Source organism: Brachyistius frenatus, unplaced genomic scaffold (genome assembly GCF_029030835.1).
Source record: "Brachyistius frenatus isolate BFR_SWC_R1_liver_20210118 unplaced genomic scaffold, ASM2903083v1 Contig_66, whole genome shotgun sequence".
Taxonomy (NCBI): Eukaryota; Metazoa; Chordata; class Actinopteri; family Embiotocidae; genus Brachyistius; species Brachyistius frenatus.
Genome location: NW_027210665.1, coordinates 947,901 through 962,681, shown reverse-complemented (window position 1 = coordinate 962,681; position 14,781 = coordinate 947,901). Strand labels below are relative to the sequence as shown.

General features: G+C 41.4%; 1 long non-coding RNA gene across 1 annotated transcript in view; it reads left to right on the top strand.

Annotated features, from left to right (window-relative positions):
• Nucleotides 1–14,781, top strand: part of LOC138625802 (uncharacterized) — a 54,295-nt gene that overhangs the window by 14,512 nt on the left and 25,002 nt on the right. The gene's annotated exons all lie outside the window — the stretch shown is intronic.

Genomic DNA, 14,781 nt, shown 5'->3' with positions numbered 1-14,781 from the left:
AGTCTTTTACAGCGCTGTGATCAACCAGCTCGACATCGAATGTGAAAGTATGAAAAGTGTCATTTCCAGTGGCCAACAGGGGGCGCTATGACTATGAGCGAATATTACCACACAGGGGTCTTCAGGGCGGGGCTGTTATCATACCTGTGATGTTTGGAGAAGGTCGATCCATGTACATAAGATTTAAAGCAACTTGTAGTTTCATGGTGAGATGCTCAAAATGGCCGCCTCTCACGGGCACACGCACCGATGAAAACGAATTATTTTAAGAAGATTTAATCCCAAACATGTTTTCTATCCATAGAACCTAAATTCAAGTCGGTCCGACAAAATCCCTCGGAGGAGTTCGACAAAGTACAACGTGTCAGAATCGCCCAAAATGGCGACTAAATTCAAAATGTTGGACTTCCTGTTGAGTTGACATAATGGTGCAATGTAACTTTTTTGTGCATCTAGGTGTGATACACGCATCCACCGGATTTTGTGAATTTAGGTAAATGTGGCCGCCGGGGCATCTCTTTAGGGGGCACTCTCGAGCCATTTGGCCGCGCCCACTCGCGACTCCACTAGAATACGACATTTTTCGCCGGGAGACATACGTGTATCCAATTTCATGAGTTTTTGAATATGATAAAGCCTCCAAAAAGGCAAATCACTTTACGTAAGGATAAGAACGTCTAACGACGAACGACCAACATCTTTACGAAAAACAATAGGGCTTTCGCACCGATGCTCGGTGCTCGGGCCCTAACTAGCAAATATAGCTGTGAAGGAAATATTGTGAAGTAGGGAGTAGAATATTTCCCTTGGAAATGTAATGAGGTGGAAGTATAAAGTAGCAACAAAAATGTAAATACTCGAGTCAAGTCGAAGTACTTCCAAATGTTACTTGAGTACAGTACTTGGGTAAATGTGTACTTGTTCACTTTCCACCACTGAGAGTGAGGTCAAATCAGTGTGTCTCATACAAATCAGTTTGTTGGTGATAGATTTTGATTTTCTTTTTAAGAAGACATGTAAATGAAAAATATTTGTATGTGTTCCTGTTTCTGTAGTTGTCAGAAATTAGTTGTAAACACAGACCTTAAGCACAGTCAAATGAGCAGTGATTCATTTTGTGAACAATCTAACTGCTGGGTCATCATTTTTCCATCCAGAGAAAAGCCGATGATTCGCTCTGAGTGGCATTACAGTGATGGATAGTAGAGTGCGTTGTCTGCATGTGTCAGGGTATCACACGTTTGTCAGCGTGCTTTCTACACCTCTCAGTGTCAGGTTTATGCATATATTTTTGAAGGATCCATATTTGTCTTGCACAACATGAATATAAACATGACTCCAAAAAAGCACCCCTTTTTCAACACACCGCCTCAGACTGACATTCCTCCTCCTGTCTCCCGTTTTTACTCCGCTCACCTGCAAAGGAGGCGTTGATGGGTGTGTGGCGCCCTGTTCCAGGAGTGTTGGCTAAGTTTACTTCCCACCAACAGTCTCCTGAGCAGCAGGAACTGAGGCTTTGCCTGCCCCTCTGGACTCCCACCCATCACGTCCCCCTTGGCTCCCCCCACCCTGCTCCAGGAATGCCGGTGCGGGAGCCCCTGTCCCACCAACACTTGAGAAATAAATCAGACACACTGTTGACAGCCTCTTACAGTGAAGCAGGAGGATGGGGAATTACATGAAAAGAGTGGTATTCATGACATGATATTTTCACGGCTGGGGAAAAATAAAATAAGATTTGGAGGAGAGGGGGGGGGTATCTTTTTTTTTTTTTTTTTTTTTTGTCAAAATGGAACACAGTTTTTAGTTTAAACACACTCAGATTGAATGAGAAATTCCCCCATGTATTAAATATTTGGAAAGTGTCATCGCTGGCTGTTGATAAAAGATGATCCTATGCTGCATCAGGGAGCAATGTAGATGACACACTGAAAAAGCCTTCTTGTTGTTGTCACATACACAGAAAGCTTCTCGGAGAACAACAGCCCATCTCCCCTCCCTGTGTTCTAACAGCGCACACGTCTCCCTCTCTGCCTTAGATATGCCATATTTAATGGAGAGGCAATAGACAGGGGGTATGAAGCTAAGGGTGGAATTACTAAAGCTTTAACACAGATACCTCTGGGACTGAGGCCTTAATCAGGTGGATGAGGTGGCACAGCCCAGGGCAAGACTAGAATTATGACTATTACGGCATGTTAGCACATGTCTGAGGGTGGAGTGGACAGACAGATGAGTTCACTGGTGGCAGGATTAGCTAGCTCCCATGCTGATTAGTTACTACCACCCAGCTCTCGCTATGGACATGAGCACAGTGGCCTCCTTATTACAGCGAAGGGAGAATAATGGTCTACATATAGTTACGTTTTGTGGCAAAACGATATTTGATGCTATAAATTCAAGTGCATATAGTCATGCACATTAACATAGGACTTCCCTCCAAAGAGGTGAGCGTGTTAAACTGTCCTTTAGGGTCAAACATCACGAGCATGCAGTGAATAAAAAAAAAAGAAGCCTTTTCCCACAATTAGATTTTGACTTTGGAAGACGACTTTACTATTAAAAAAGCATTATGCTAACAGATAACCTTTGAGACGGCCACGCCTCAACACTGAGCTTTTCACTTATCTTTCAACATGTGTGTTGAACACATTTCATGCTTTTCTGACAGTGTATGACCCTGCATTGTCAGAGGAAAATGCACTGTAAGCTGGTAGGCATGTCAAGCCACAGTATGGGGTCCCCACTTGTGCTATAATCCCAGCCATGGCCTTTTAACCCTCTCCGGCTCTCCATTCTCTGCACTGCTCTCTCCTCTCTCTGCACCTGACACTGGAACATGGAAAAACAAATGGAGACCTTGAAAACCATAAGGCACTGCTTGTTTGCCCTCTAAGGTTTTTTTTTTTTTTTTTTTTACCCGGATAGCCTCATGGTCAGGGTTTGTTTTTAGATTTCCTTGTGTTTTGTTTAGAAATGTAATGTCTCTGGCAGAAGATGGCCCTTTAAAATTCACATGCAGCAGCCTGGGGATGATATTGATTTGCTGTGCAGAGTCTGTCTCATCTGTGATACAAGGGGATGCAGGTGAATGTTTTTCCCACCTGTCAGAAAGTCTTTGCGAGATGAAATCCTGCTTGACATTAAACTTTAGACACAGGCTTGTCTTTTACAGCTATCTGACTACTTTGAAAAATGCCCTGCAGCTTATTTGCAAAATGTCTCTAAAATATCTCTGTGAAGTCTGCGTTTTAGCTTCGGAGTGGCTGCCATATTGTCAGGTATGTTTTGTTTTCTTATACAAAAGTTGTATAAATCCATCTTTTTTTAGAAATGAAATAACCTTAGAACACCAGCCTCTGATATCACAAAACATTTCAGGATAAGGGTCTGCTATCACATTTTTTTGCTCTTCTACATAGCAACTACAGCTAATGTGAACTTGATTTCACTTTTCTCTCTTACCTCCCACCATCCCCCCTACTTTTACTAATAAAGCCACGTTCCCTGCTGATGGAAAATTGTCGGTTTACCTCGAGCTGCGGGGGGCCTGGCAATCAGTCCTTAGAAAAGCAGTGCCAGGTTAACCTGCTGTGATAGTGGACTATAGGGACAGTGCCCCACCTCTGCTTGACATGCAGGGGCTCTGTTCACAAATAAGAGGCATGCCTGATGCACAATGGAGCTGTTACCGGCCTCCTCGGTTTAACGTCATAAACAGCAATATTCTGGTCAGACCTGTGCGTGCTTAAAATTGTTTCATTATTGGTCATATCCCCGTCTGATTAAATTTCGAGTTTCGATTGTGACGTACATGATGTATTATTGTCTGTTTGTTTTTGTCACTGTTTTTTTCTACCCCTTCTTAATTTCACGTGAACGAGTGATTGTTTTGATTGCCTTGGTACCCTTCTAGCTAAACCAACAGTAGGGCCATACATTGGAAACACGAAGGTAGTCAATCCTGCCCATCTCCTACAGGAACTGTTAATGTGACACTTATAGTTTGGGGGTTCACAAGTCTAGGATGGAGATGAGCAATAGCAAGTCACAATTCTACACCTTTCTCTTGAACGGCACTGCCAAACTGGATAGGGAATTGCAGGAATTAACAAGAGGTGGTATACCAGAAAGTGCTTCAGGTGGTTCTAAACCTGAGTACATAAAGCAGAGCAGATGCTTTCTGAATCACCAGGCATGGTACACTGAAAGAGCATTGGAGTTGGACAATTTACCTGCTGTATTTAGATTCAGGTCTTTGCACAAGGGCATTTACATCACAATGCAAAGGCGTCGCTGGGCCCACACAGCAAAGTGTATTTTCTTGAAGAGCACAGAGAGAGTTTTTTCTAACACGTTTCTCTGCTATTGTTTACAGCTACCAGCTCTGTCTTTCAGAAATTGCAGCTATACAGATGGAGCAGCAGTTTGAGCACCCACAGAAGGGGTCGCTATTAATCAGGCTGCCAAGTGTTGGGTCATTTTATCCAGCTAAGGCAAGGCTGAAGTGTGTGCTCTTGGCACGGTGTCAAGAATCGGGGTGTCATTTGCAAGCTAATCACATTTTTCATGCAAACCCCTTCGTATTGACTTGACCATATTTGACTTAATGAAGTGAATTAATTAGACTGAATTGAATTTAGGAACTCTTTAGATAGCAAGAAAATTTGTCGGGCAACCAGTTTGTGGTGTGTCACATTCTGCTTTGCTTCTTGTCTCTGTCGCCGTCCCTCTCAACTACAGCCTACTTCTCTATGCTCAATTAATATTCAATGGATGACATTTTTAGGGTCAACGAGGAGCTTATTTCTCATGACATGATAATTATTGTAATGCTTGAAAGACGTCAGTTTTTTTTTATTTTTAAATATCCAGTTCAAATACAATATGTTGTTTGGTTCTCCTTTTTGGTTCAGATTGAAATATCTCAACAACTACAGGATGGTTTAACATGATCTCTCCTGCATTCATAATGTCCATGATTCTTAGGAGGAATGAACTCCAGACATCCCTTTACTTCCTCGCCAACATCAGCTTCATGTTTTCGGTTCACAGTAAAATATATCTCCACAGCTAGTGGAAGGTAACTAAGGCCAAGCTCTGCTTCATCTTGTTTGAGAGCTTTTGCAAACTAAAGGAGCATAAAGACAGCTGGATATTCACAACAGTACAGTTAAATGAAGGATAGGAACTTCTGTTTCTTCTATATTTATGCGTCCATATACCTTGTCTACAAAGATAACTTTAAGTCCCTTCTCCAGGTTAAATATCAAGGTTTGTGAAAAGGTGAGTTAAAAACTAGTGTCTTCTAAAGTGACCCTCAGACGGCTTTAGCTGCTTTGATGTAGTTTGTGATAAGTCTGATAGAAAATGCCTCCATGTATGCTGCTGTCTGTCACTTACAGTAATTAGCCTCCAGTTTTAGCACCACATGCTCCTCAAGTATATTTGTTTGTGTTTGTGTGCATGTGCAGCTGTGACGAGAGTGTGCTGGTGTTGTTTGTTTTGGAAATTGCAATCATTGTGTTTATGTTTGTTTATACATAACTTACCATTTGCATGAAATAGACAAGAGACAACAGAACATCCTCCCTTTCTTTTTTATTTGAATTGCGCAAAGTAAAAAAAAAAAAAAAGACAAATCAAATAGACATTAGTGCGACTAAATGTACACTAACACAAAACAGTAACACAGTTCCTGATGTGAATTTGATACAGAGTTTTATTTCTTTATGTTGGTGAAAGAAACAAAATATTGTATTTGTCTGTGTTTCTGTGTATGGTTGCCTGTTGTGAGGAGGTGAGCGAGAGTGATTTCTTTCTAGTTTAAATTTGTGTACTGCAAATTATTCTGAACATTTTTTCAGTTAAAAACCACAGTGAAACAGATGCAGATTTTGAGCTTAAATTCAAACAAAGACATAGGAAACGTTTTGACGATAGCAAATCAAATCCATTTATTCCATAGCATACAAGAATGAATATCATCAGTACAGACAATGAAACAGCGGCCTAACGCCCTGAATGCTTTCTTCTGCTTTCCTACTTTAGATAAATTAGTGTTTACCCTCTTTGGCCCCTGGCTTTAATTTGTGAGCGAGGCTGACCTGACACTGTGTTGGGATATTCATTGCATCCCTTTTAGTCAATTCATTTAATTATGCCATTCTGCCCAGGGTGCCAGTGCAGAGCAGCATCTGAATGTTGCTTCTTCACTCTGCATGTATAAACAATGTGGGTAGCCAGGAGGAGCTGAAGTGACCAGTAGACTCTTTCTGGTGCGTTACATATACTTGCATGGATGTGTTTGTGTGACTTCATGGAAGAGCAGCTGAGTTTCTTGGAGAAACAAAGTTGATCCATGAGGGGAGGAAATGACAAGAGGCAGCACAAACTCTGTTAATTGGGAGGAAACTGCATTTGAGATTAGTGTGAAGAGGAGATGAGTGCCATTAAAAGGCTCCCCTTGTCCTTTTTAGATGTAGTAAAATACATTGTTTTCACACTTATCAATGACAAGACTTTTTTTCTTCTAAGTGTTAGCATCTTTTGTGACATATGTGAGATCATAGAGTCTTCATCCTCCTCTCTAGACACATCTGTGTGGTCCTGTTGTTCAGTACAGTTCACAAGCGTGCAGGCCGACACCAAATTAATTTTCTTGGAAACAAATGAATAAAGTAGGTATTAAATCATAGCGGTAATTTTCAAACAGGTAGCAGCAAACAGAATACTTGATGTACCGCATGGTGTTAAAGTGAGTGAAAATTAGATTTTTCTCCTCACTCTAAGAACTGTTCTTTTTCTGCTGCGAGGTACCGATCTTGAACTGCAGTGAAGCAAAAGTTCTTGCCAAGAACAATTTCAGTGTAGATCTTTTCAGGCATAGAACACATAACCTCGGCGGCTCCATCCATCTGTAGGTGGGACGGCTCATTTGTCATATAGATCATTTTTACATTCAAGTTCCTTATGGCTATATTCAGACTTGACAGCACAATGCGCTCATGTGTGCAAGAGGGAGCTAGCAGAGAGAGAGGCAGGGATTTACAAATGTCATGACAGCTAGGATGGCGTCTTTCTTTTCCTGTTTTTACAGGCTGCATCATTGATGGACTTTAAATATTTTATAGTGTTTTTAGTTGTTGAATTAATGGTTGTTTTCAGTCTTCCACCATCCACTTATACATTCCTATCAATTTTATTTTTCAGAGCAGTGGTGGAGCCAGGCGGCAGCTTGGAGTTACTATAGCAACACCAGGATTTTGACCTATAAGTGCTAAGTGGCCTCAAAGCTTGTTATGAAAACTAACAATATGTAGGCTATATGAAAGAACTCATACATTTAAATTGTTTTGATCATTTTCATGAATTTCGAAAACATTGTAATTGATTTATAACAAGCGCAACGTAAAATCTAACTGGTGAGTCTCAAGAGAGCTGGTCCGGGGTCAGGGGTCGTGTTGTAAGGTGGTGGCCTTTGCTAATGCACGCTTAAGTGCAACCTCGGTCGAAGTCTCTTGTAAAAACTCCACTGGAGATGGGCAACCCTGCTATCCATTCAGATACAGGAAGTGTTGAGTTTTTATTAAGGCGTATTGCAGTAACTTTAACAGTGGTGAACAAACGGTGGCGGATCAAAACGAGCTTTCAGGTTAATATTGTAAATCAACACATGTTAAATGGCAATATGGCAACTTGGACTTTAAAAAGTTTAAAGAATCAAGGGAACTGTGAAGAGTTTCTTTCTTCACCTGGGGAAGTGCTGTTATATAGCAACTAGAAATCTACTGCTGTGGAAAAATATTGGCGCCACCCATGATTCAAAATTAATTAGGGGCCAAATTCAGCTACCTGTACATGTGACAGTGTGCGAGCTCTGAATGATATAGCGTCATGTTAATCTGACAGCCTTCAATTCAGATTTGTTCCCCTGTACTTATAAGTAATGTGGAAAGGTTACGAGGTCAGACTGTTTTAATGACTTTTACATTAAAGTGCCCAGGGTGTTTGACAGCTGGTTAGTAAGTAACATTAACTGCGAAAAAGATTGTGTGGCAGTTGAACTACTTTTTTCTTAAGCAGTCAATCCCCTGTTTTGTCACCTAAATGACTGAAATATATGAAAAAAGTAATTGTGATAGCAACGGTTTTTATGTGGCACCCATTCAACAGCTGCAGATTTTCCAATTTAAAACTGAATACAACAAGTAGACAGTTTTAGAGTTGCTTTAGAAGTCATTATTTGACATTTACATGATGTAAGGTGGACATCATATTCGGTGTTTGGGAAAATGGCGGCAATGGTTGCTGGGATTGGCCCTTTCCCAAAAGGCTCTTGTGACTGCCATAACATGGAAGCTGAGCAGTAGTAAGAGGCGGAGGAGGAGGAGGCAGAGGAGGGAGGAGTATAGAGGCAAGCGCAAGCTGTGAGTCTGAAAGAGGCCAGATTCAGCTCTCCGCCCGGCAGCGGCTTAGGCATACCCCGAAATCAAAACCTCGGAAATAGACGAGAAACATGGATGTGGTAAAAAGGAAATGGTGGGGGAAAAGGAGGAGCAATAGACAGATAAAAGTAAGGAGAAGGGGATGTGCAATGCAGGACGTGGCATGTCTTTAAAGAAACTGATACAAAAACAAGACAGATTTCAGGAAGACAGCATTGCACTTGTCTTATGGCAGAAATATGGCTCAGGTTTTCTGGAATGAAGATCAAAAGGTGAAAGAGGCACAAACACATCACAACTCAAAGGGGGGGACAAAAGATATGTGGTCAGCATATGAATGCAATATTGTTGGTTGTCCAGTGTGATATAAATTGAGCAGTCAAATAGCAGTAACTCAAGAAGACACAAGTAGATCATAATCCATGTCATCATATTCCTTAAAAAAACACAAAAAAAACAACAACAAAAAAAAAAAACATGCTTCATTCAAGTCCACATAACCATGTTTCAAGCCTCTGCCACCTACTCGTTGCATAAGACTCACACACATATTGGCTGTCTTCCACCTCACTGCTCTGCATGCAAAAAAGTATATATGTATTATGCGTGAATTTTAAAGGAAAAATGAATAATTTAACAAAACATGGGGGGATGGTGTGGGGACAACAAAACCACTGTGGGTGGTAATTCAAAGCAATAGAGGACTGGGACCAGCTTGTGTTAACTGAGATTATGCTCGGCGGCATAAATGCAGTGCAGAAACTCAACTGTCTCCAGCTTTCATGTCGAGGATGAAAATGAGATGTGTTGAACCAAGACTTGCAGTGGTAACACGGTGATAAACAAACAAAGCACCACATGAATACCCAATTAATGGTTTGAGGGAAAGCCGAAAAGCATGGTAAAGTAGGTTTAGAGTAACCAAAACCACTGTTTGGCCCAGAGTCAGGCTGCCCTACACACGCTCACTGCGTAAATTACAAAGAGCCTTGCTGATTCTGGGATCTTGGTATTTTGGTGCCTCGCTTGCTTGCCAGCCACTTCCAGGAATGTGTTCTGTGACTTGGTGCCTGACAAAAGTGAGAGGGATTAAAGCTATTTAATAGGTTTGATAAAAACCTATGGGAATGCAGTGTTTTAAAAAGAAAAAAAGATCGACATGTTGCATGTGACAATTTACATTGAGCAAACTGTTGTAAAGGAGGGATTGTTGTAATGGTAACACTGAGGTGTCAGGTGTAGGAACAGCAAAGCGTTTGAAAGGTTCATAGGTAGGTAGGATGGCCTCTGAGCAGAACTTTGCTTAGAGCTCCAGGGAGGTCGGAAGCAGCCCCTGCCTGGCCACTCTCCACGTTTTTCTCCTTCGTCAATGGCTGTTGCACTGCAGAGATTCAACAGCACGATGAGCACTTTGCACGTCATTTTTGCAACGATGGTTTTCATACAAGCTCACTGTTATTTTGCAGACAATGAGATGTGTGTTTTGCCTAATTTGAAATGGGAGATGAGAGGGGGATGTCTCTCTCAGGAGAACACATTTGAATTAGTGGATTTGGGCTGTGTGTATTCGTTGGCTTTGTGAATATCTTTGTTGTGCTGAAATGGTCCCTGTGCTCTTTTTCCAGTCTGCCATTCCCTGGTGATGATTCTGAAGATCAAGTTATGTGTGTAGCTATATTTGTGTGTGAGTGAGTGTTCTTAATTCTGCAGCTGATTTTAAGCCAACATTATAATAGGGGTCAGGCATCATTTCTTTCTTCTTCTTTTTTTTTTTTTTTTTGGAGTAATTTGAATATCGGAGCGCTCCAGCTTCAACTGGTCTGTGCATCTCTGCATGTACTTCATATTTTCACAACAACGTCCTTTAAAAGAAAACATAAAGAAGAATAAATGATGACAATAGAAAATTGACAAAAGACTGTATTAAACATGCTTTTGCGTTGAGCATACTTATTATCTCATTTAGATAATTTCTTCTCTTTTGTCGTCAATTTCTCAATTCATGTGTGTTTAGCCAGCAGCATCGTTGTTGTCTTTGTTGGTAGGAAATTCATGTCAAATTGTTTGTCTTGCTTTTGTGAAGATCACCTGTCTCTCCAGAGGTGTTCTAATATGGCAGATGGTACTAATTATCAAGGGTCACACACATGCATCCCCTCCACTCCCCCAACACACACACACACACACACACACACACACACACACACACACACACACACACACACACACACACACACACACACACACACACACACACACACACACACACACACACACACACACACACACACACACACACACACACACACACACACACACACACACACACACACACACACACAAGGTGTTTAGGGGTTATTCATGGAGTGACAATACCTCTTAATATAGCTTCTACTATGTTTTGTGAAAATCTTACAGATGCCAGAGTTCACACTTAACAGAGGATGAAATTAGTTGATAACACTAAGGAGAGCATGCAAAGCAAAGGCTAAACTGTCATTAATTTTACTGCACTGGTTATTTTCTAACTACTAGCCCCTTAATAGCTTGAGTTTAGTTCTACTTCTGTGCAAAGACAGCCAAGTTTCATCGTTTTGCAATATCAGCCACGTACTAAACCCTGAACCTCCAAAGAGAAGTTGATTGAATTTTTCCCTTTTTGATTTTTTTTTTCCCTCATCCTCTTTCTCTTCCTCCTCCTCCACCAACCTCCTCCTCCTTTTCCTCCTCGTCCTCCCCCCAAAACCTCTTCTTCCTCCTCCTCCTCCCGCTCAACCTACTCCTCCTCCTACTCCTCCTCCTCCTCCTCCTGATCATCCTCGTGCACACGCCCCCACACACACGCAACACATACACACACACTCACAGTGTGGGGCATATTCTTGGCCTTGTTTAAATGTCCTCCACTTAACAGTGACTGCAGTTCTTGGTTCTATGCATTAACCTTTGCAGTGGTATTTAATTAAAGGTCCACACCTGTACCACCACCTCCTCAACCCCTATCCTTGGCCGCCTCCTTCTCAGCAGAACTATGGCTAACTGAAAGCATGCTGTACATCCATGGCAATTAGCATGACCTTAAAAACACCATGAGAGCCACTCACCCCCCGCATATTCCCCTTTGCCCTGTAGACCACCAGTTCTGCCTGTCCTTCTTTTTGACCCTGGTGCGCTGCTGCTCTGCTCACACTCAGTGGGGTCCAACCGATTATTGTTGCCCCTCTACTCCATGGTGCCCTGCGGGACCACATCAGGACACAAGTAGAGGTCACAGGTCCCCTTTCCTTGAGGATTCTTCCTTGGGTCCTAACCCCAAATCATCATTACTCAAATGAGGAGAATAGGAAATGACTGCTGTTGAATTCAAATAGTTGCCCTCGAGGATGGCTCCACTTTGAGGCACACTAAGACATTTTGAATTTCATTTTCATTTTCACATCACTAAAAAAAAGTTCCTGAAGCTTCTTTAAATGTCATTGAAATGACTCGCTTGTGATGAGAGTTCATTCACATTTTTAAGGAAGATTTGAACCTGAATGGAAGTATTTGCAGAAACCATAGACTGCATCTAAAAATGGATGCAGTCTCTGGGTATTAAAAGTTAAGTCCATGTGGAAGTGCATATACAGTACATGCCTATATTTTTGCATTTGTGAAAATTCCCTCCTCCTGAACAGTGTTCTAGGGGTCCATCTGAAAATAATCCCATAATTCACTGGACATAATATACCCAAAATCTAATTAATAATGGAATTACTTTCAGAAGGACCACCAGAACACTGACCAGAAACAGGGGATTTAGCCGATGGCATCATAATGACTTGTGGAAAAAGCTTGACTCAGTATTTCATGCACTTTTAAGGCAGTTCCACACTGGCTTTGCTTTTGAAATCTGGAGACTATACGTCCATTTTTATATACAGTCTATGGTCTCTTCGTCTACTGGGCATGTGCAGACGACTCACAACCAAACCAACCCAGACAACCACAGAAGAAGAAATAGTACAGTATTTCCATTTCCACTACAGCCTTCTGCCATTTGAACACATTGTTCATCTAGGGCAGATTACAACAGTTTCAGCTGGAGAAAGTTTTGACTTTCTTTGTCACAGAGCAACCAGATGGCAAACTTCTTCAACAGTTTCCAATATAGTATAAATATAAGTATTGTTTTATTGTTGTTGTTGTGCTATCGGGTGTCTTTTTCTCCTTGCTCTGGTTTGGTTCAAGAAAACTGAAATGTTGTTTCGCCAGCCATATGACCGCAAGCAATATTTCCCTCGTACACACTACAACACCAAGTTCCTTGCATACTGCATTGTACTTCTCTGTGAAAGTCCTTTCTTGCAATAAAAGGTGAAGAATTATATATTATTACTTATTATATATGTGAAGCACATGGCAGTCAATTGAGAGGTCATTATAGGGTATTGCATATTATGTTACAGGCTGCAGTTGATCAGTGGTTGTTACTACATGTACAGATCTATATTAGAGCCTTTTCAGAATTGCTTATAGTACAGTGCAGGGCCTGCAATAACAGTGATAGCCCTTATTGACCAGATAAATGCCTTGAATAGAGTCACAAGCCCACACATGATTAGCCACTCATATGTGCACCCATGCACATATGAGTGTATGCATGTGTCCACGCAGACATACACCTCGAGCTTCTGCGGACCCCCTGTGAGGTCAGGAGCACCAGTGCCCCTGTGGTTTTTCTGCCCTATGGTATCATGCTGGGCAGATATTTCTGTCTGCTTGGATGGCTCCTTGACATGGTGTTTATTTGGATTGGCAACTTGTTTTCTTTTGAATCGATATGTGGCGAAGAGGAAAGAGGAGGTTGACTGAGGAGGGGAGTGGCCATCAGTAGATCTGCCTCGACATGAAGAACATGTGCTGACCACTGGAGTTGGAAGGAAAGTGCATCTCCTTAAATTAGGCATGTTCTCATGAAAAAAACTAAAATTAAGAAGAAAATAATAAAGCCATACTTTCTGTTAATGATTTAAATAAGTCTTTCATGTGGCTATTCTTACTATTATTTGTTTAAAAAAAGGAAATTTGATTTAATTGTGGTGAATTTGGAAGGATTGCATTTGCCTTTAACTTAAAGATCGCCTAAAATAAAATAAAAATCCAAATGGACCATGGTCCTCCTCAGCAACAGGGTAGAATACTTTTTACTTGTTTATTTGCATCTTTTTCTATTTGGATGGCATGCACAGTACAAAGGAGCTGCTTTTCCGCGAAGCACTTACCCGCCAGCACTGCCAAGGGAAGGCTAATAAAATGTCATCAGAGTGAAATGAGAGTTAAGTGGAGGGGAAAAAGCTGAATATTCACACTCATTTGGCTGACACCTGGGGGACTGCAGTCACTCACGGCTGCATTGATATGCATTGTATTATGTGCTCCTCACCCATTCGCAGTGACAATCAACAGCTTTAACACCTTTGCTTTAATTTAATTAAGGCTGTGATTGTCAAGGTGAAAAATTGATTTGCACACATACATGCAATCACACGTGTGCTTGCCCACGCATATGCACAAAACACAAGGTTCACTGTAAACGGAGGAGGACCAATTATTCCTGTATGGATAATTAGACAACTTAAATGGTCGTCCAAGCAGAGCAGAGCAGGCAGGACAGAAGAGTGGCAGGCCAACGCATTCACCCTTGAGTCACAGACTTTTTCTACATTAAACTCTGGAAGGCAACCCTTTCCTCAGGTGGACACCCTCAGGCTTTTTCTCTGTGCCGGAGCAGAAGCTGCCTCTAGGCTGGGAGCTTGGATCCACATTCCCCTTTTCCAAATCCCTCTGAATAGAAGATGCAAACTCTATCTGTCTAGAACTTTTTCATATTGTGCCATAGTCACAATGGGTATTTTTTCTTAGTGATGGTGAATGAAGAAGGTGAACGAGCCCTGTAAACAGATGCAAAGCAAACGGAGCTAAATATCAAACGTTTCCAGAATCCATGGTCATCTTTTAATCTTTGCTTAAATTATGGTCTTGGAGGCATTTGTGGACCATTAAAGGAGCACAGAAAATAAGAGACAGCGAGGTGATGAAAGTGTAGTCAGATTTTACTGAGCCACGGCACTATTTCCTTCACAGTCTTTCATTACAGGCTGGTGTTTCAGACCTTAATGACCACAGCGTTTTAAACACTGATCTGCTGTCAGTTTGCTACATTTTCATGCCATATCAACAAATTTCAAATGAATACATACAGTATATTTTACATTGATGTGATAATGAATCCATGAAATATGCTGATTGATGTTCAGTTTTCTGTTATTAATGAAGCTACTTTGTTATTAAT